Below are 20716 nucleotides of genomic sequence, written 5' to 3' on the forward strand. Positions count from 1 at the left end.
TTAGATTATAATTTTATTGATATTATTAAAACTTAGGTTTTACTATTTGTTCCACCCTAGTCAGTGAATTTAATTGGTGGCAATTATTTGAGTGCGTAGGGTCCTCTTTCAGTGATATACTACTTTATTGAACCAAAAAACAAACAATAACATATAGAACAGTCCCAGCAAAATACCCAATATGTTGCAAAATTGCAGAGTCTCACCCTTCTGAAGACTTGCCGGGATTAAAGCAGCTGCGACATAGTGGCTTCCAGGGCCGACTACCTCCACATGTGACACCCACAGAGAGGTGGTAGCAAAAAGCTTAGGAAGCTGACAAGACGATGAGCCACGCGGCCAGGTAACCGGATGGTCACAACCTGGCTTCTACGAATGTTTCCATGGAGCCAAGTGACAGGTGGGTCCCAATCCTGGCTTCTCCAAATGTATCCATGAGCTCAGGTGACCAAATCCAAATCCTGGCTTTCCTAAACATATCCATTGGTATTAGGATGGTCAATGGATCAGATGTGTATTGTTCCAGCCAGGGGTGTGGTCTCCTAAACTGACATCCTAAACAGATTTAGATAACAATGCACAGTGTTAGCCAAATTAAACACTTGTGCCCTTACAGGGAATTAATTCTGGATGTCAAGGGCAAAAATATCAATAGCCCATATAGAGAAAAAAAATGCACATAAAGGATTAAAAATCGTAAAAAAATTTTTTATTAAACACCTTAGTATTAAAACCAAGAACCATAACAATAATATGGGATTCGAAGACAGTAAAGACTACAAGATGGAACCACAGATCAGAGGCAAGAATATATAATTATTTGTTCCAGTTACCTACACCAACCATTAATCATGTACATAACCATATTAAGCCATAGTGAAATAAAGTAGCTTCGCTGGTGAATAACACCAAACAAAAAGTATTAAAAAGGTTGGAAGGGTAACTAAAGGGTGCAGTCAAGCATAACTACCTCAGACCTGCAGTGCCACAACCCTTTGCGTGTTTCAGCTTGTGTGCCTACTTCCAGGGGAGTGGCATCATCAGGGCTTGTAGAGGTTAAATACTCGGGCCACCCAATCAAATCAAAGCACCAAGGATGAAAAATACATTGGCCATGTGTCGGCGCAAGCGCTGCTGACGTCCGGGGTGTCCTCGTCACCGAGTGCATCATCGGTATGTGTACCGGCGTCAGAAGAAGGAAACAAGTCACGTGAGCAGGTCCTTGTCTGTGCCAAAAGTACAGACCCGATAGAGACGCCATCAGCGGTGCCTAGCAACTCATCAGCAGCACACATGAGCACTGGCCTAGAACGAAACAAAGGAAAAAGGAAGAGGATTGACACACTGAACTTTCAAGAGATTCAAGAAGGTAAAATTAACCACAGAGGGAGAATCAAATACAAGAAGTTACATGATAAGTTGATTCTCATAAAACTTCTAAACTTATAAAGTGCATAAATGCAATAATATATATAATGTAATATGACATAATTTGACAAGCATATATTTTATATAGAGCAAAAAAAATAAAAATATATCAAATGTGCAAAAAATTGCTAATGTATGTGACCGCAAGAAAAAAATATTTATACCATAATAAAACAATAATGAATGGTAACAATAAAGTGCCACAGTGCATACAATATATTTAATTTTATGTGCAAAATAGAACTGACATCCTGTAGAATGTCAAATATGTGTTCCCTGTGATGGAGCCATGATTTCCTGGCTGCTGTCCAGTAGAGTGTTCCTGGCTGTAGTTTTGTAAAAAGTCTCGGATTTTCCTTGCAGAATGATATAAATCCTTTTTTATACCCACATCTGTGTTTTAGGTCATCATCCACAGGGGGAGATAGGATGAGTTTAACTCTCATTGTTTGAGTATTTAATTATTTTGCATAGTTTTTCCTCCTCTGTTTTGCTAGTCAACAAGCTGCAGGGTCCCACACAATGGTCAATAAACTTATTATCAGACATCGATTGTTCAATTACCCTGCATCCCTTTCTTGCACAGATAGCAGACATAAAGCTGTTGGAGCTGATATAAAGAGGCAAACAGCAGCCATTCAAAAATATCAAGAATAAACTTTTAAGACTGATATGACAACAATCTATGGTTCTTGACCAAACTAAAATAGATGTCTGGATAATTAAGATAAAATGTTGTGTCGTCACACCTAGATTTCAGGATTCTTTGTTGCAACCAGGGATTCAAGCTTCAGGAGGCTAATTTGCATATTCCAGGTGCCTTCTGGGAGAAGCGAAGTCTCCCTAAGCTAGAAGATCGTTGGGTACAGCCGGGACCAGCTGCTTCGAAAGCATCAACAAACCAGGGATTCAAGCTTCAGGAGGCTAATTTGCATATTCCAGGTGCCTTCTGGGAGAAGCGAAGTCTCCCTAAGCTAGAAGATCGTTGGGTACAGCCGGGACCAGCTGCTTCGAAAGCATCACCAAACCAGGGATTCAAGCTTCAGGAGGCTAATTTGCATATTCCAGGTGCCTTCTGGGAGAAGCGAAGTCTCCCTAAGCTAGAAGATCGTTGGGTACAGCCGGGACCAGCTGCTTCGAAAGCATCACCAAACCAGGGATTCAAGCTTCAGGAGGCTAATTTGCATATTCCAGGTGCCTTCTGGGAAAAGCGAAGTCTCCCTAAGCTAGAAGATCGTTGGGTACAGCCGGGACCAGCTGCTTCGAAAGCATCACCAAACCAGGGATTCAAGCTTCAGGAGGCTAATTTGCATATTCCAGGTGCCTTCTGGGAGAAGCGAAGTCTCCCTAAGCTAGAAGATCGTTGGGTACAGCCGGGACCAGCTGCTTTGAAAGCATCACCAAACCAGGGATTCAAGCTTCAGGAGGCTAATTTGCATATTCCAGGTGCCTTCTGGGAGAAGCAAAGTCTCCCTAAGCTAGAAGATCGTTGGGTACAGCCGGGACCAGCTGCTTCGAAAGCATCACCAAACCAGGGATTCAAGCTTCAGGAGGCTAATTTGCATATTCCAGGTGCCTTCTGGGAGAAGCGAAGTCTCCCTAAGCTAGAAGATCGTTGGGTACAGCCGGGACCAGCTGCTTCGAAAGCATCACCAAACCAGGGATTCAAGCTTCAGGAGGCTAATTTGCATATTCCAGGTGCCTTCTGGGAGAAGCGAAGTCTCCCTAAGCTAGAAGATCGTTGGGTACAGCCGGGACCAGCTGCTTCGAAAGCATCACCAAACCAGGGATTCAAGCTTCAGGAGGCTAATTTGCATATTCCAGGTGCCTTCTGGGAAAAGCGAAGTCTCCCTAAGCTAGAAGATCGTTGGGTACAGCCGGGACCAGCTGCTTCGAAAGCATCACCAAACCAGGGATTCAAGCTTCAGGAGGCTAATTTGCATATTCCAGGTGCCTTCTGGGAGAAGCGAAGTCTCCCTAAGCTAGAAGATCGTTGGGTACAGCCGGGACCAGCTGCTTCGAAAGCATCACCAAACCAGGGATTCAAGCTTCAGGAGGCTAATTTGCATATTCCAGGTGCCTTCTGGGAGAAGCGAAGTCTCCCTAAGCTAGAAGATCGTTGGGTACAGCCGGGACCAGCTGCTTCGAAAGCATCACCAAACCAGGGATTCAAGCTTCAGGAGGCTAATTTGCATATTCCAGGTGCCTTCTGGGAGAAGCGAAGTCTCCCTAAGCTAGAAGATCGTTGGGTACAGCCGGGACCAGCTGCTTCGAAAGCATCACCAAACCAGGGATTCGAGCTTCAGGAGGCTAATTTGCATATTCCAGGTGCCTTCTGGGAGAAGCGAAGTCTCCCTAAGCTAGAAGATCGTTGGGTACAGCCGGGACCAGCTGCTTCGAAAGCATCACCAAACCAGGGATTCAAGCTTCAGGAGGCTAATTTGCATATTCCAGGTGCCTTCTGGGAGAAGCGAAGTCTCCCTAAGCTAGAAGATCGTTGGGTACAGCCGGGACCAGCTGCTTCGAAAGCATCACCAAACCAGGGATTCAAGCTTCAGGAGGCCAATTTGCATATTCCAGGTGCCTTCTGGGAGAAGCGAAGTCTCCCTAAGCTAGAAGATCGTTGGGTACAGCCGGGACCAGCTGCTTCGAAAGCATCACCAAACCAGGGATTCAAGCTTCAGGAGGCTAATTTGCATATTCCAGGTGCCTTCTGGGAGAAGCGAAGTCTCCCTAAGCTAGAAGATCGTTGGGTACAGCCGGGACCAGCTGCTTCGAAAGCATCACCAAACCGCGCGCCTTACGGCGCGCAAATTTTTGCCTGTAGGACATTATTGCAAGAGAGCTTGGCTGAGTAGATTACACAAGAAGGAAAACACACAGCAAGTCAGCAGGATCTAGGAGCAACATGGCAGATGTGACAACCTACATGGTGAGCTGCAGCATGTGCTACATGTTCACAGATCGACCAGAAGAAGAATCCAATTTCACCTGTCAGAAGTGTAGACTAGTGGCCCTTTTAGAAGAAAAGGTGCGGGGTCTGGAAGAAAGAATAGCAACTTTGAAACTCATCAAAGAGAATGAAGACTTTCTAGACAGAACAGAAGCATCTCTACTGGTCACAGAAGGTGCAAAAAGTGTCAGAGAACCTCCAAAAGCAGATGAGTGGAAGCATGTGACCAAAAGAAGCAAGAAGACCATGGAGAAATCACCAACCACACAACTGAAGAACCGATATCAAATCTTTGTAGAGGATGAAGATGGCACACCTAAGAATGAAGCAATACCAGCAAGCAAAAAAGAAAAGGGCACACAGCAACAAGTGACAGCAAAAAGTACAGCCAAGAAGCAACGAAGAGTGGTGGTGGTGGGAGACTCACTACTGAGAGGCACCGAAGCAGCCATCTGCAGACCGGACATAACTGCAAGAGAAGTATGCTGCCTTCCAGGTGCGATGATCAAGGATGTGACCGATAGGATACCAAAGCTCTTCAGCTCCAAGGACGTCCACCCATTTCTTCTGATACATGTTGGCACCAATGACACGGCAAGGAAGGACCTACCGACAATCTGCAAGGACTTTGAAGAGTTGGGGAAGAAAGTAAAGGAACTGGATGCACAGGTAGTTTTTTCTTCTATCCTTCCAGTAGACGGGCATGGCACCAGGAGATGGAACAGGATCCTTGATGCAAACAACTGGCTAAGACGATGGTGCAGACAACAAGGATTTGGATTCCTGGACCACGGTGTGAATTACTGGTATGATGGACTCCTCGCCAGAGACGGACTACACCTCAACAAACCTGGGAAACACACATTCGCCAGAAGACTCGCTACACTCATCAGGAGGGCGTTAAACTAGAAGAAGAGGGGACGGGAAGAAAAACATTAGACTCGAACAAAGACGACCCAGGAAAACATACTCAGAAGGGAGGTAAGAACATTTCTAAAACAATCCACAGTGAGGAGATTGGAACAAAACAAAATCCTCTAAACTGCATGCTCGCAAACTCCAGAAGCCTGACAAACAAGATGGAAGAACTAGAAGCAGAAATATCTACAGGTAACTTTGACATAGTGGGAATAACCGAGACATGGTTAGATGAAAGCTATGACTGGGCAGTTAACTTACAGGGTTACAGTCTGTTTAGAAAGGATCGTAAAAATCGGAGAGGAGGAGGGGTTTGTCTCTATGTAAAGTCTTGTCTAAAGTCCACTTTAAGGGAGGATATTAGCGAAGGGAATGAGGATGTCGAGTCCATATGGGTTGAAATTCATGGAGGGAAAAATGGTAACAAAATTCTCATTGGGGTCTGTTACAAACCCCCAAATATAACAGAAAGCATGGAAAGTCTACTTCTAAAGCAGATAGATGAAGCTGCAACCCATAATGAGGTCCTGGTTATGGGGGACTTTAACTACCCGGATATTAACTGGGAAACAGAAACCTGTGAAACCCATAAAGGCAACAGGTTTCTGCTAATAACCAAGAAAAATTATCTTTCACAATTGGTGCAGAATCCAACCAGAGGAGCAGCACTTTTAGACCTAATACTATCTAATAGACCTGACAGAATAACAAATCTGCAGGTGGTTGGGCATTTAGGAAATAGCGACCACAATATTGTGCAGTTTCACCTGTCTTTCACTAGGGGGACTTGTCAGGGAGTCACAAAAACATTGAACTTTAGGAAGGCAAAGTTTGAACAGCTTAGAGATGCCCTTAATCTGGTAGACTGGGACAATATCCTCAGAAATGAGAATACAGATAATAAATGGGAAATGTTTAAGAACATCCTAAATAGGCAGTGTAAGCGGTTTATACCTTGTGGGAATAAAAGGACTAGAAATAGGAAAAACCCAATGTGGCTAAACAAAGAAGTAAGACAGGCAATTAACAGTAAAAAGAAAGCATTTGCACTACTAAAGCAGGATGGCACCATTGAAGCTCTAAAAAACTATAGGGAGAAAAATACTTTATCTAAAAAACTAATTAAAGCTGCCAAAAAGGAAACAGAGAAGCACATTGCTAAGGAGAGTAAAACTAATCCCAAACTGTTCTTCAACTATATCAATAGTAAAAGAATAAAAACTGAAAATGTAGGCCCCTTAAAAAATAGTGAGGAAAGAATGGTTGTAGATGATGAGGAAAAAGCTAACATATTAAACACCTTCTTCTCCACGGTATTCACGGTGGAAAATGAAATGCTAGGTGAAATCCCAAGAAACAATGAAAACCCTATATTAAGGGTCACCAATCTAACCCAAGAAGAGGTGCGAAACCGGCTAAATAAGATTAAAATAGATAAATCTCCGGGTCCGGATGGCATACACCCACGAGTACTAAGAGAACTAAGTAATGTAATAGATAAACCATTATTTCTTATTTTTAGTGACTCTATAGCGACAGGGTCTGTTCCGCAGGACTGGCGCATAGCAAATGTGGTGCCAATATTCAAAAAGGGCTCTAAAAGTGAACCTGGAAATTATAGGCCAGTAAGTCTAACCTCTATCGTTGGTAAAATATTTGAAGGGTTTCTGAGGGATGTTATTCTGGATTATCTCAATGAGAATAACTGTTTAACTCCATATCAGCATGGGTTTATGAGAAATCGCTCCTGTCAAACCAATCTAATCAGTTTTTATGAAGAGGTAAGCTATAGACTGGACCACGGTGAGTCATTGGACGTGGTATATCTCGATTTTTCCAAAGCGTTTGATACCGTGCCGCACAAGAGGTTGGTACACAAAATGAGAATGCTTGGTCTGGGGGAAAATGTGTGTAAATGGGTTAGTAACTGGCTTAGTGATAGAAAGCAGAGGGTGGTTATAAATGGTATAGTCTCTAACTGGGTCGCTGTGACCAGTGGGGTACCGCAGGGGTCAGTATTGGGACCTGTTCTCTTCAACATATTCATTAATGATCTGGTAGAAGGTTTACACAGTAAAATATCGATATTTGCAGATGATACAAAACTATGTAAAGCAGTTAATACAAGAGAAGATAGTATTCTGCTACAGATGGATCTGGATAAGTTGGAAACTTGGGCTGAAAGGTGGCAGATGAGGTTTAACAATGATAAATGTAAGGTTATACACATGGGAAGAGGGAATCAATATCACCATTACACACTGAACGGGAAACCACTGGGTAAATCTGACAGGGAGAAGGACTTGGGGATCCTAGTTAATGATAAACTTACCTGGAGCAGCCAGTGCCAGGCAGCAGCTGCCAAGGCAAACAGGATCATGGGGTGCATTAAAAGAGGTCTGGATACACATGATGAGAGCATTATACTGCCTCTGTACAAATCCCTAGTTAGACCGCACATGGAGTACTGTGTCCAGTTTTGGGCACCGGTGCTCAGGAAGGATATAATGGAACTAGAGAGAGTACAAAGGAGGGCAACAAAATTAATAAAGGGGATGGGAGAACTACAATACCCAGATAGATTAGCGAAATTAGGATTATTTAGTCTAGAAAAAAGACGACTGAGGGGCGATCTAATAACCATGTATAAGTATATAAGGGGACAATACAAATATCTCGCTGAGGATCTGTTTATACCAAGGAAGGTGACGGGCACAAGGGGGCATTCTTTGCGTCTGGAGGAGAGAAGGTTTTTCCACCAACATAGAAGAGGATTCTTTACTGTTAGGGCAGTGAGAATCTGGAATTGCTTGCCTGAGGAGGTGGTGATGGCGAACTCAGTCGAGGGGTTCAAGAGAGGCCTGGATGTCTTCCTGGAGCAGAACAATATTGTATCATACAATTATTAGGTTCTGTAGAAGGACGTAGATCTGGGTATTTATTATGATGGAATATAGGCTGAACTGGATGGACAAATGTCTTTTTTCGGCCTTACTAACTATGTTACTATGTTACTATGTAATGTTAGACCACAGGGTATTAAAATGGCCTTCTATCCTGCAAATAAAATGTGTAAAGATTAAGAAAAAATTTTTTTATTTGTTGTGCTCTGCTGGTACTGTTTTGCAACACCTAGAAGTCAAGACAAAGTCATACTAACTATGGAGGCACAGCACCTCCCTATCTCACATGAATCTTTGGATTATTAGTCATAGACTGACTGCCATTCCCATTTTGAATGTTTTACGCGATCCAATTTTGACATTTTTCGGCTCCTATGTGGAATGAGCTGTGCACTCTGACCTCTATCGATGCACTGCAAAATGTAAAATACTAAAATGGCACTGCTTGGCTGACCTTCATCTTTTTAACTTGCTGTAAAAGTTCCCCCGATTGGCTGCAGTAAACCAAGTGATAACTCCAGAGCATTATGGGGAACCCTGCCGGTCCACACCTGATGTTATCAGCTCACTCTGTGACTCTTCAGCAGTGGATGAAATTGATCTCAGCATTTTTTATGGAGGTAATGTTTAATTGAATTGCAAACTGTTCGAATTCGTGGGGACCTAAAATTTAAAGAAATTTGTCTTTAAGTGAATCTCCAGCTGATCAATGTGCACTATTCTAAGTGAGGGGAGCATTGTGTGGGCATCATACTGAGTGGGGTAATACACTGTGAGGGCATCACACTGTGCTTTTGGGAGGGGCACCTTTGGTGCATCATATTTTATGGAAGGGCATTGTAGGTGTATCAATCTGTGTATGGGATCTAAGTGGTATTTTTCCTTGTGGAGAGTGATAGGCCAGGCCTGACATGTCAAAGTGAGGAGACCTATATACGTCGTGCATGTTCCTCTGGGAAATTAGATATGCAAATTACCTCTTCAGTGCGTAAGAGGACTAGAACTCCAGTGCCACCTATACAAAGTAGCAATCCCAAAAGTCAGTATTGACCCTTTAACGAGCCTTGCCATATGACTTAGCATAAAAGCCAAATAAGAATTTGATTAAAATCTGAGATTATGATTTGGCTTTTATCCTTAGTCATACGGCAAGGCTAAAGTGTATTACTCTGTATATGTACATGTTTGATTGTTTACATGTGTTGCACATTTGCTGTTTGATAGGGAAAGTAAGTACCCCGGGTCGGTCATTAGAAATAGTGTTAGGGGAGCAGTACCCCAAGTTGGCCACTAGATGGAGGCCTTATAGATATAGGTATTAAGTATAGTTTAGCATAGCAAATAGTTAACTGTAGGAGGGGCACGGTGAGATAAGTCAGTGAGGTCTTCCCAGTTTAGTTCAGTTGGGGCAGGGGCACCCATGTGGAACACAGGTCTGGCTAGCCCGGGGCAACACCGTGCCCCGTAACATTTGTCAGAAGTGTGGGCTTAGCAGTTTGTATCCAGGGGGCCAAAGTACAGAACAAAGCACAGTGACACCAGAGATAGCGGTGCAGTATAAGTGGGACTGCAGTGCTAAGGGAAGAAGGCTAAGCAGAACCGGAGCAAGGTATCCAAGATGTGGCAGATTTTTGCGTGGGCCACTATTCTAAGGACCAGGGCGAAATGGCAGAGAATACCCCCATGAGAATCAGGAATTCTGGGCATTGAGGACACTGAGGGACCAAGAGGAAACAAACCATCCATGGGAAAGGCTTAGCGGCAGAGAGAAGAGGAAAAGGAAAGCATTGCCAATTGTTATGAATGACTATGCCCTGAATAATGCTAAGTTAAGTAAAGAAGTTGAAGTTAAAGTGAAGACAGACTCTAACTCTTTAATTGTGGAGCTGTCTGTAGGGAATACACTTTCATGCCGGGAGATCACAGATGACACAGAGAAGCAGCACTGAGGAACTCAGAGAAGAAAACAGGATCTTGTCATGGGAGGGGGCCAAGGGGTTACTGTCGGCCATGATAGCAGCCCTGGCCCCACTGTCCTACATACAGTCTTAGGAACATGAGGATGCATGCTAATGCTAACCTTCCCATGATACATGACGTAGCCAGGTCCCTAACAAATTTAGTGCATTAACTAATTAGAGAACCCAGCATATGCCACCTCAACATGACCCCAGAGTGGCCTCCTGCCCAGCCATTATTAGCCATTACTAATTTTTCCCACATTATGTATTGGTGCTAAAAGCAGAAATCACCTGCCATTGCATTCACACAGGCATTAAATGTACAGTATGTTCTTAACTGAATGGACATAGTGCTACTGGGCAGAGATGAATGAATTTACTTGAGTGGAACTAAATTTTACTTGAATATAAAAAATTGTATTTTTGAAAATAAGGATGTTGTAAATTTACTTTGTGCTAGTGGCATTTTGCACAACTGTAAAACTGTAGACAGCAAACAAGATTTTAGACAAAAACAAAACATATATTAACCTTACCACTCACATTTCTGGCACATCCACTGCTTGCCGTCTGGTTCTCATAGCTACCTCTTTTTTCTTTTGTGAGCTGTTCACTCTAGGACTTCCAGCTACGACCACATTTTGGTGGTCACTGCACTTTTCACGGATGTGTGGACATCACAGATGTGCGACACACAGTGACATCCTGAGGCCTGTTTGCAGCCGGAAGTCCTGGCCTACACTGAAAAGGCCAGATGTGGCGAGCTATGGGAGAAAGAAGAGGCGGCTCTGAGCTGGACAGATGAGCCATGAGGTGAATATAACTTTTTTTTTTTGCATGTCACATTTTATGTTCTCTGGGATCTAGACAGACTTCAGAGCATAATAAGAAGCATTTAGTTTGTGGAGAATAGCTTCGCTGTGAATCGAATTTGACTAGAAAATCCACACGTTTTAGCGAATTTGAATTCTGTCAGATCTGCTGTACTGTATCTAGTACTTAGCCATTGCTTATTGCTGGAAGTGTGCAAAAGTTATAGCATGACATCATAGATCACATTTTAGGGCCTATAATAGCAGAGTTCTTACATTTCTATAGGAAACAATGGCAATCATATGGTATCTCTAGCACAATAGCGTCTGCAGTCATCCATAGGAAAAATAAAACGAGCAAACAATCTTAGGCTAAATTCACATTTGCGTTCGGCAGCCCTGCTTAGGGCTGCGTACTTTTTTCCTTCATATCCGCACAGCTATGCATGCATCCTGCATACCTATCTTTAACATTGGATACGCACGGACATGCGTTTGTCTGCGAATGCGTCCGCATGCGTCGTTTTGACGTGCCCGCCGACCACACGGGAACGCAACATGTTGTGTTCGGATAGGATAGGTACGCGGGACGCATGTGCAGCTGTGCGGATATGAAGGGGAAAAGTGCGCAGGGCTGCCAAATGTAAATGTGAACTTAGCCTTACAAATCAGATGACTTTAACACATTCACAATTTACCATTATATAGTATATTACAATTATCAATGTCAAAGTCACTTTAACTAGTGCCTACATGAGCCTAGGCACACATGAAACGTTGACACCATCAGGATACCATTGACTATGTTTGACTAAATTGTAAATGTTACAATAAAATCATATTCTTTTAAAAAAGCGCAAAATGTTGTAGTGAAGCTACGAGATGACAGTGCAAAGGCCAGCTAAATATCACCGTAAAGTTTATGAACACAGCAATGAATACTCGTAAAAAAACAGATCAAACAAGGACAAATGTTTCATCCATTTCCGAAGAGCAACTGTAAAATAATAGTTTTACAGGCCACAAAAATGGTTGAGAATTTGTATGTCCTACGTCGATAAAGTGTGTGTAATTGCAACATTTCTAAACCACAGTCAGAAATATTGGAATCAGCATTGCATACTGCAAATACCTTTATGTGCAGTGTTCTGTTCAACCTTGGAGGATGTGGCTCAGTCTAGTTCGAACAAGAAAATACTGTCATCATCTATACCATGAAGATAATCACTGGGTACAATTTTTGTGTTGAATACTAAAACAGTAATAATGAAAGGAATCTAGCATCAGCAGAGACCCCGAAACACTAATTCAATGCCATTTCACATAATACTGGACTTCCTTTATAAGAGAATGTACACACAGCAGCTTCTTCAGTTCTTTCTTTTTGCAAGCTCCATGCTGATAAACAGGTCAGGAGTAGGAATGAGCGAACCTGAACTGGAAAGATTGGGGTTCACACCAGACTTCGTGTCCAGTACCGGACCCAGACCATGAACTACTTGCTGTATGTCCAGTTTCCTGTTTGGTAGCGCAGTCAGTCAACAAGCTTTAAAGGTACGTGCCCACCATCAGGAGGTAGCAGCACTTTGAACATGCTGTATTTTCAGTGAGCCCTAAATGCTGCTTCCAAATCATCCAGATAAATCCCCATATGTTCACTGAACAATGTGGATTTACCGCAACCAGTACATTCTATTGTGGACATTTCAGAAATTGACGTGCTGCGGCTTGCAAACCCACACCGTGGGTGAGTTTATGCAGCGGTAAATAGAAGCACACTGGGCATGGGATTTCTATAAATCCCATCCACTGTGCTTCTAATGTTGAATGCAGTGTTTTGGAAGCAGCGCAGGTTAGCTGCATTCAAAATGCTACTATTCCTGACCGTGGGCACATACCCTATGGCTATGGGCATTTCCAGCTCCATCACAGCCATGTCAAGTAATGGCATGGCTGTGATTGGTTGGCACAACTTGTAACCTGGCATTGCAGTAAAAAAATAATAATAATATTTTTAAGAAAGCACGTGCGGTCCCCATCAATTTTAAAACCAGCTGAGGGAAAACAGACAGCTGTGAGCAGATATTTTTAGACTGAGAGGGGCCAATATTCATGCAGTTTCTCAGCTTATTAATAGCAGCCTACAGCTGTCTGAGTTGCCTTAGCTGGTTATTAAAAACTAGCTATTGAACCCGTTCTACGCCCGGGTGGCTAGCATCTATATTGGTATATGGTCTCCATCCTGGTATGTGCTGCTCCATCCTGCGTCCCCATCCTGTCATGAGCTGCTCCATCCTGCGTCCCCATCCTGACATGTGCTGCTCCCATCCTGCACCCCCATTCTGACATGTGCTGCTCCCATCCTGCACCCCCATTCTGACATGTGCTGCTCCATCCTGCGTCCCCATCCTGTCATGTGCTGCACCCATCCTGCGCCCCCATCCTGCCATGTGTTGCACTCATCTTGCGCCCCCATTCTGTCATGTGTTGCACCCATCCTGCGCCCCCATTCTGTCATGTGCTGCTTCCATCCTGCGCCCCCATTGTGACATGTGCTGCTCCCATCCTGTGCCCCCATTCTGACATGTTCTGCACCCATCTTGCGCCCCCATTCTGTCATGTGTTGCACCCATCCTGCGCCCCCATTCTGTCATGTGCTGCTCCCATCCTGCGCCCCCATTGTGACATGTGCTGCACCCATCCTGCGCCTCCATTCTGACATGTTCTGCACCCATCCTGCACCTCCATTCTGTCATTTGCTGCTCCCATCCTGTCATGTGCTGCTCCCATCCTGTGCCCCCGTTCTGTCATGTGCTGCTCCCATCCTGTGCCCCCGTTCTTTCATGTGCTGCTCCCATCCTGCGCCCCTGTTCTGTAATGTGCTGCTCCCATCCTGCGCCCCTGTTCTGTCATGCGCTGCTCCCATCCTGCGCCCCCATCCTGTCATGTGCTGCTGCCATCCTGTGCCCCCGTTCTGTCATGTGCTGCTCCAATCTTGCGCCCCCATTCTGTCATGAATTCGGGCAAACAACCGCACTCAGACAATTTTTTGCATCAGAGATGTGAAGTATTTATTGAGTAACACCACAGTGGTCAATAGAGTTCTGAGGTAACGTTTCGACCCGAAAGGTCTTTCTCAAACCTCACTGTAAAAACATGAAATAGACTATATTAAAGATGGTGTAACCAAAACAATCCAGACAAAATACAGCATAGTAACACATAGAGTATCACAGGGAGTAATAAACACAGTATATGTAGTTAACATCAGCTAAAAAGGGCCAGTACATGCATAGTATGGTAAACATGATGGATGTCACTGTGTTGCCAGTTGTATAGAGGAATGCTATATATGCCTAAAGGGTAAAACAAGGGGGGGAGGGGGAAAAAAAAAGGGGTGGGGGAGACCTAATACCAGACAAAACAAAATAAAATAAATAACCATATTATGTGAGAGAATTATATACATATGTACAAATCTTGCAAAATACATGAACGAGGCCCAGAGAGGTATACGCGTAATATGAATACTAGAACAGCGTTCTGGCAGGCAGACAAACGGAGGGCAGCAGGCTTCATAGACAACTGAAAACATATAGATATATATAAAAATACACATTGTGAGCAAGGGGTAGAGCAAAACTGACCTTAGTGAATAGTGATGGAGCCGGAGGAAAGAGGAGGAGGACGATACTTGTCCGAAAGATGGAGACAGAGGCTCCTACAGAAAATAACAAAGAATGAGGCAAGGCACAAATGCTATGGTGGGGGCCAGAGGCAGAGCCAAATGAACACATACCACAAATGGTCCAGAGAACAGGAGTACGAAGGTCCGGAATGGCTCGGACAGGGCGCAGTGTCCCTAAAAGCACTGTGGATGGGAGACCAGGAGTGAGGATGCTGATAATGTAAAAAAAAGGGCAGGGAGCTAAACCAGAGAGAAAAGGTACCTGTGGGTCCAGCAGGGAGGAAGGAGGCGGTAGTGTCCGGCATAGTGTACTGTCTGGGGATAAATACCAGCCAGACAGGAAGTGTGGTGGCGTGGAGGTGCGAAAGGGAGGCCAGGAACGCACGCTGGGGAGCTGAAAGAAGCGCGCACGGGGAGGTGCGAGAGAGAGGCCAGGAACGCACGCTGGAGCGCAGGAGGCAGTGCGCACGCGCAGGGAGCAGGAGGCGTCTGGAAAGAGAACGAGCAGAGGCGCCCTAGGGGCAAAGCGCCATAATATATGAATACATACAGTGATGTATAGAAAAAAATGAGAAAAGGAAGGAGATAAGTAAAGAATAAATAGAGAAATAAAGTAAAAAATGACTAAATAAAGAATAAAAATGCGGAAGAGAAAATCAAAAAAATAATAAAATAAAAATATGGAAAAGAAAAAGAAAAATGAGTAAATATGGAAAAAAGAACTATACATAAAATGGATAAAAATGAAGAAAATAAGAATAAAGAGAATGAAACAAATGAAAAAGGTGAAGAAGATAAGATGAAAAAATGAAAAAAAGAATGAAAAAAAGATAAAAATGAAAAAATGAAAAAAAATGAAAAAAAATATGAAAAAAATTAATGAAATAAATGAAAAAAAATGAATGAAAAAAATGAAAAAAATGAAAAAAATGAAAGGAAACCAAAGAAAAATGAAAAACATGAAAAACAAAGAGATGAAAAAATGAAAGAAATGAAAAAATATGAAAAAATAAAATGAAGAAGAGAGTGAGAAAAAGGAAAAAGAAAAAAAAGAAAAAAGAAAAAAAGGGGGGAATTGGGAAAAAAGGAAAAAATAGAGGAAAAAACAAAAAGAAAAAAGTAATAATAAAAATAATAATAATGGAAAAAAAAAAAAAGGAAAAATAATAAAAAAGTATTAAAAATAAAAAATAAAAAAATGGAAAAAAATAAAATCCAAGAAAAAATGGGAGGAGGGGTTAGGACGAGTACTTACCCCCAATGGACGTAACAGTATATAGGAATCAGACCGCCTGAAAGTAGGAGATAGGTTAGTGATTTGGAAGGAAAACGAGAGGTCAGCATGCTCTACGAACATAAAAATGGGAGAAATGGTACATATGATAGCAAATATAGTTACACTGATCTTTAATTTGTTAATATATATAGCAACGTTTAAGTTCTACAAGCACTTTAATAACAACAATGTAATTCAAGAGAACCCAGAGCAAGCAGGACAGCACGGGGTCCCATGACAAATAGATATCAGACTAAATTAAATCAGGTCAAGTTCCCTATTCAAACCCTTGGGTGTGAGGGTTTGCAAAGTATAAATCGAATAGGACTCACGTTGCCTAAGTAGTTTAGTGTAATCACCACCCCTCCTAGGGCGCTCTACCTGTTCTAAAACCTGGAAGCGAAGCTGAGAGAACGAGTGGTTGGCGGACACAAAATGGTGAGGAAGAGGGAGCCATGTTTTCTTACATCTTATGGTAGACTTGTGGCTGGAGATGCGGTCACGGATGTGTTGTGTGGTCTCACCGACATAAAGTAACCCGCAGGGGCATTTAATAACGTAAACTACGTTGTTAGATTCACAGGTGAAAAACCCCTTGATTTGATATTGTCTACCCGAGTGCGGATGAGTGATTGTGTTAGACTTAATGACGTTAGAGAAGCATGCACAGGCCAAGCATGGGAACGTGCCGCGTTTTGTAGTACCAAGAAATGTTTGTCTGGGTATTTTGGAGGAGCTGCCCAGGTCCGCCTTGACGACTCGATCTCTGATGTTGGTAGGTCTCCGTTTACACATGAGAGGAGGTGTCGTGAAAGCCTCGATCTGTGGATATGAACATCTCAGGAGGGGCCAGTGTTTGCGAATGATGTTATAAACTAAAGGCATGACAGGGTGGTGAGTGTGAATGAAGGGAACGCGTTCTGGTTTTGTAGAAGCAATGGGGCGTGGGGATGGATTCAAGGTCAACGCTTTTTCTCTGTCCAGTAGATTCCTAGGATAATGCCGTACTTCAAATTTACGGGACATGTCATCAAGACGAGCGGGTAGTAGTCTGGGATCTGAGACTATAGGAGCCACACGTTTGAATTGTGACCGAGGTAGGCTCTGTTTGGTAGAGGTGGGATGACAGCTGTGATAATGGAGAAGACTGTTGGAATCTGTAGGTTTAACGAATAGGTCAGTGTTGAGAGTCCCATTGGGACCCCTCATGACAAGCGTGTCTAAAAATGAAATTTGGGTGTTGTCGTAGTTTAATGTAAACTGCAGTTCGTCTCGAATGGTGTTCAGGTAGTTGGTGAACGTATCCAAGGACTCTTGGGATCCTGTCCATAGACAAAAGACGTCATCTATGTAGCGAAGCCAACATAGGTTGTGGGATTGGAACAGGGGATTAGGATATACATAATTGCGCTCAAAGGAATCCATGTAGCTATTGGCGTAAGCTGGGGCTACATTCGCACCCATGGTGGTGCCTTGGGTCTGTAGGTAGTATTGATCACCAAAGAGAAAGAAATTGTTATGTAAAATTAAAGAAAGTAAATCAAGGCACAGGTTTTTTGAGTGATGTGTAAGGGTTGATTGTTCGAGGAGTTCCCCTGCCGCTTGAATGCCCAAGTCATGTCTAATAGATGTATAAAGACTTTTAACGTCGAATGTGGCAAGGATGCATTCTGGTGGAACTGTGGGGAGTACCCTAAGGGTCTGGAGAAAATGCCCTGTGTCGAGTATGTAGGACCTCATGTTTTTGGTCAATGGGGTAAAGATTTTTTCCAGGTAAACTGAAATGGGGGCCAGAATGGAATCCGTGGACGCGACTATAGGTCGACCTGGTGGATTATTGAGGGATTTGTGTACCTTAGGTAAGGTGTAGATGACCGGGGTCACAGGATGTAAATTAGTGAGAAAAGTAGCGGTCTTTGAGTCAATTGTGTTGAGGGATTGGTATTTTTGAAGAATTGTACTGATTTGGAGTCTGATGTTGGGGGTAGGATCCGAGTGAATCTTTTTGTAGGTGGTCGTATCAGACAATTGTCTCAGAATTTCAGCCGAATAGTCGGCTGTGTTCTGTACGACAATTGATCCGCCCTTATCAGCCAGTTTAATTGTAATATTTTTATTGGTTTTAAGTGACTCAATAGCCTGTCTATCAACAGCGGATATGTTGCTGTGGGTGGGAAAATTACCTAGGCGATGTTGTTCCAGCATGATGTCAATGTCTCTCTGAATCAGATTGATGTAGGCCTCAGTTGCATGGTAGTTGTGTGGGGGGTTGAAGCTACTGGATGTGCGTAAACCTAATCTTACTATGCTCAGTTCAGGGATAGGATTCTCCATGGTTGCGGGGATCCTATTCCTTAGCGAGTCCTTCTGTAGTCCAAAGTGAGTCTTGAGGCGGAGGTTGCGGTAGAAGTGTTGTAGGTCCTGGGACAATTTGAACTTGTCCCATGATGGGATAGGGCAAAAGGATAAGCCCTTTTGGAGGACCGACAGTTCAGAGGGACTCAAGGTATAGGAGGAGATGTTGATGACAGGGTTTGGGGCCTTACCTGGGACCTTGTAGTCATGCGATCTCGATTTCCGGGCGGACCTCCTTGTCGGTCTCCTCCTGGGCGGGTATTGGGTCTCGAGTGGGGTCGTCCTAAAAAACGGTTCTGGAAGGAACTGTTTGTGGAACTGTCGCTGTCTGAGCTGTAGGGTCCGTAGCGTCGAGGTCCAGTATTTCCTTGTCTGGAATTTGTGGATGCTGAGTCGTTCCATCTATATACTCGATTAGAGGCGTAATCTTCAGAGTCCCGTTGGAATTTGGATCGCTTCTTGTCCTGTAGGTATTTACGGTGTTCTTCTATGGCTTTGTTGGTTTTCACCTTCAGGGTATTCCAATCAGTTGCAGAAAGTGAGGTGGACAATTGCTCTTCGATGGCAGAGAGTTTTTCTTCGGATTCACCAATGGCTGTCTGAAGATAATCGATAGTAAGTAAAATGATGTCTAGCGAACACTTGTTAAGGATCCTTTGAAACTTTTCACAGTAGTCTGGTTTGCCAGAGAATAATGTAGGTCTTAAGTGGAATCTGAGGCCACGTGGTATCCTGCTCAATCTATGATACTCAGCCAATGTTATTGAATGTAGGTCAAATGAAGTCAACCGCCTCCGTTCCCGCTCGTAATCCTTAGTGCGAAGTTCCTGAGCTGGGATCTTCAGGAAATCACCTGAGTTGGTTACTTTGCCAAGAATCCTTGTAGCAGCTGTGTCATCGAAAGCGAAGGTATCTGTAGACATCTAGGGCACAGGTGCGGACGCCAACAGAAGAACTAAGTTAGAGGGAAAAGGCGTGTACTCTGTAGAATGGAGCTGGTGCTGGCTGAACCTGGACTGGATCCAGTACAATCATAAATTCGGGCAAACAACCGCACTCAGACAATTTTTTGCATCAGAGATGTGAAGTATTTATTGAGTAACACCACAGTGGTCAATAGAGTTCTGAGGTAACGTTTCGACCCAAAAGGTCTTTCTCAAACCTCACTGTAAAAACATGAAATAGACTATATTAAAGATGGTGTAACCAAAACAATCCAGACAAAATACAGCATAGTAACACATAGAGTATCACAGGGAGTAATAAACACAGTGGATGTAGTTAACATCAGCTAGAAGGGGCCAGTACATGCATAGTATGGTAAACATGATGGATGTCACTGTGTTGCCAGTTGTATAGAGGAATGCTATATATGCCTAAAGGGTAAAACAAGGGGGGGAGGGGGAAAAAAAAGAGGGTGGGGGACACCTAATACCAGACAAAACAAAATAAAATAAATAACCATATTATGTGAGAGAATTATATACATATGTACAAATCTTGCAAAATACATGAACGAGGCCCAGAGAGGTATACGCGTAATATGAATACTAGAACAGTGTTCAGGCAGGCAGACAAACGGAGGGCAGCAGGCTTCATAGACAACTGAAAACATATAGATATATATAAAAATACACATTGTGAGCAAGGGGTAGAGCAAAACTGACCTTAGTGAATAGTGATGGAGGAAAGAGGAGGAGGACGATACTTGTCCGAAAGATGGAGACAGAGGCTCCTATAGAAAATAACAAAGAATGAGGCAAGGCACAAATGCTATGGTGGGGGCCAGAGGCAGAGCCAAATGAACACATGCCACAAATGGTCCAGAGAACAGGAGTACGAAGGTCCGGAACGGCACGGACAGGGCGCAGTGTCCCTAAAAGCACTGTGGATGGGAGACCAGGAGTGAGGATGCTGATAATGTAAAAAAAGGGCAGGGAGCTAAACCAGAGAGAAAAGGTACCTGTGGGTCCAGCAGGGAGGAAGGAGGCGGTAGTGTCCGGCATAGTGTACTGTCTGGGGATAAATACCAGCCAGACAGGAAGTGTGGTGGCGTGGAGGTGCGAAAGGGAGGCCAGGAACGCACGCTGGGGAGCTGAAAGAAGCGCGCACGGGGTGGTGCGAGAGAGAGGCCAGGAACGCACGCTGGAGCGCAGGAGGCAGTGCGCACGCGCAGGGAGCAGGAGGCGTCTGGAAAGAGAACGAGCAGAGGCGCACTAGGGGCAAAGCGCTGTGTCGGCGCGTGCGCAGAGTGTGCGGACGTCGTAGGAGCGTGTCAGCACAAAGGGCTCTGTGCTGATAGCAAAGGGGGGGGGAAGAAAAGGGGGGGAAGGGGGATAAGTGTATTGAGCTGAAGGAATGAGAAAGTGAAAGTGGAGATGGCGGTGTAGAGCCAGAAGATAATATATGAATACATACAGTG

At 43.7% G+C, this 20716-nt stretch overlaps 1 long non-coding RNA gene across 1 annotated transcript; it reads right to left on the reverse strand.

The window, feature by feature from the left end:
- Positions 1 to 687: 687 nt before the first annotated feature.
- On the reverse strand, positions 688 to 20030 carry LOC138658227 (uncharacterized). The gene is made up of 3 exons (XR_011317401.1): positions 19962 to 20030; positions 12108 to 12152; positions 688 to 1305 (listed from the first exon to the last, which is right to left on the reverse strand). It is a non-coding gene; the product is annotated as an uncharacterized lncRNA (long non-coding RNA).
- Positions 20031 to 20716: the final 686 nt, after the last annotated feature.

This window comes from Ranitomeya imitator, chromosome 1 (genome assembly GCF_032444005.1).
Source record: "Ranitomeya imitator isolate aRanImi1 chromosome 1, aRanImi1.pri, whole genome shotgun sequence".
In the NCBI taxonomy this organism is placed as follows: Eukaryota; Metazoa; Chordata; class Amphibia; order Anura; family Dendrobatidae; genus Ranitomeya; species Ranitomeya imitator.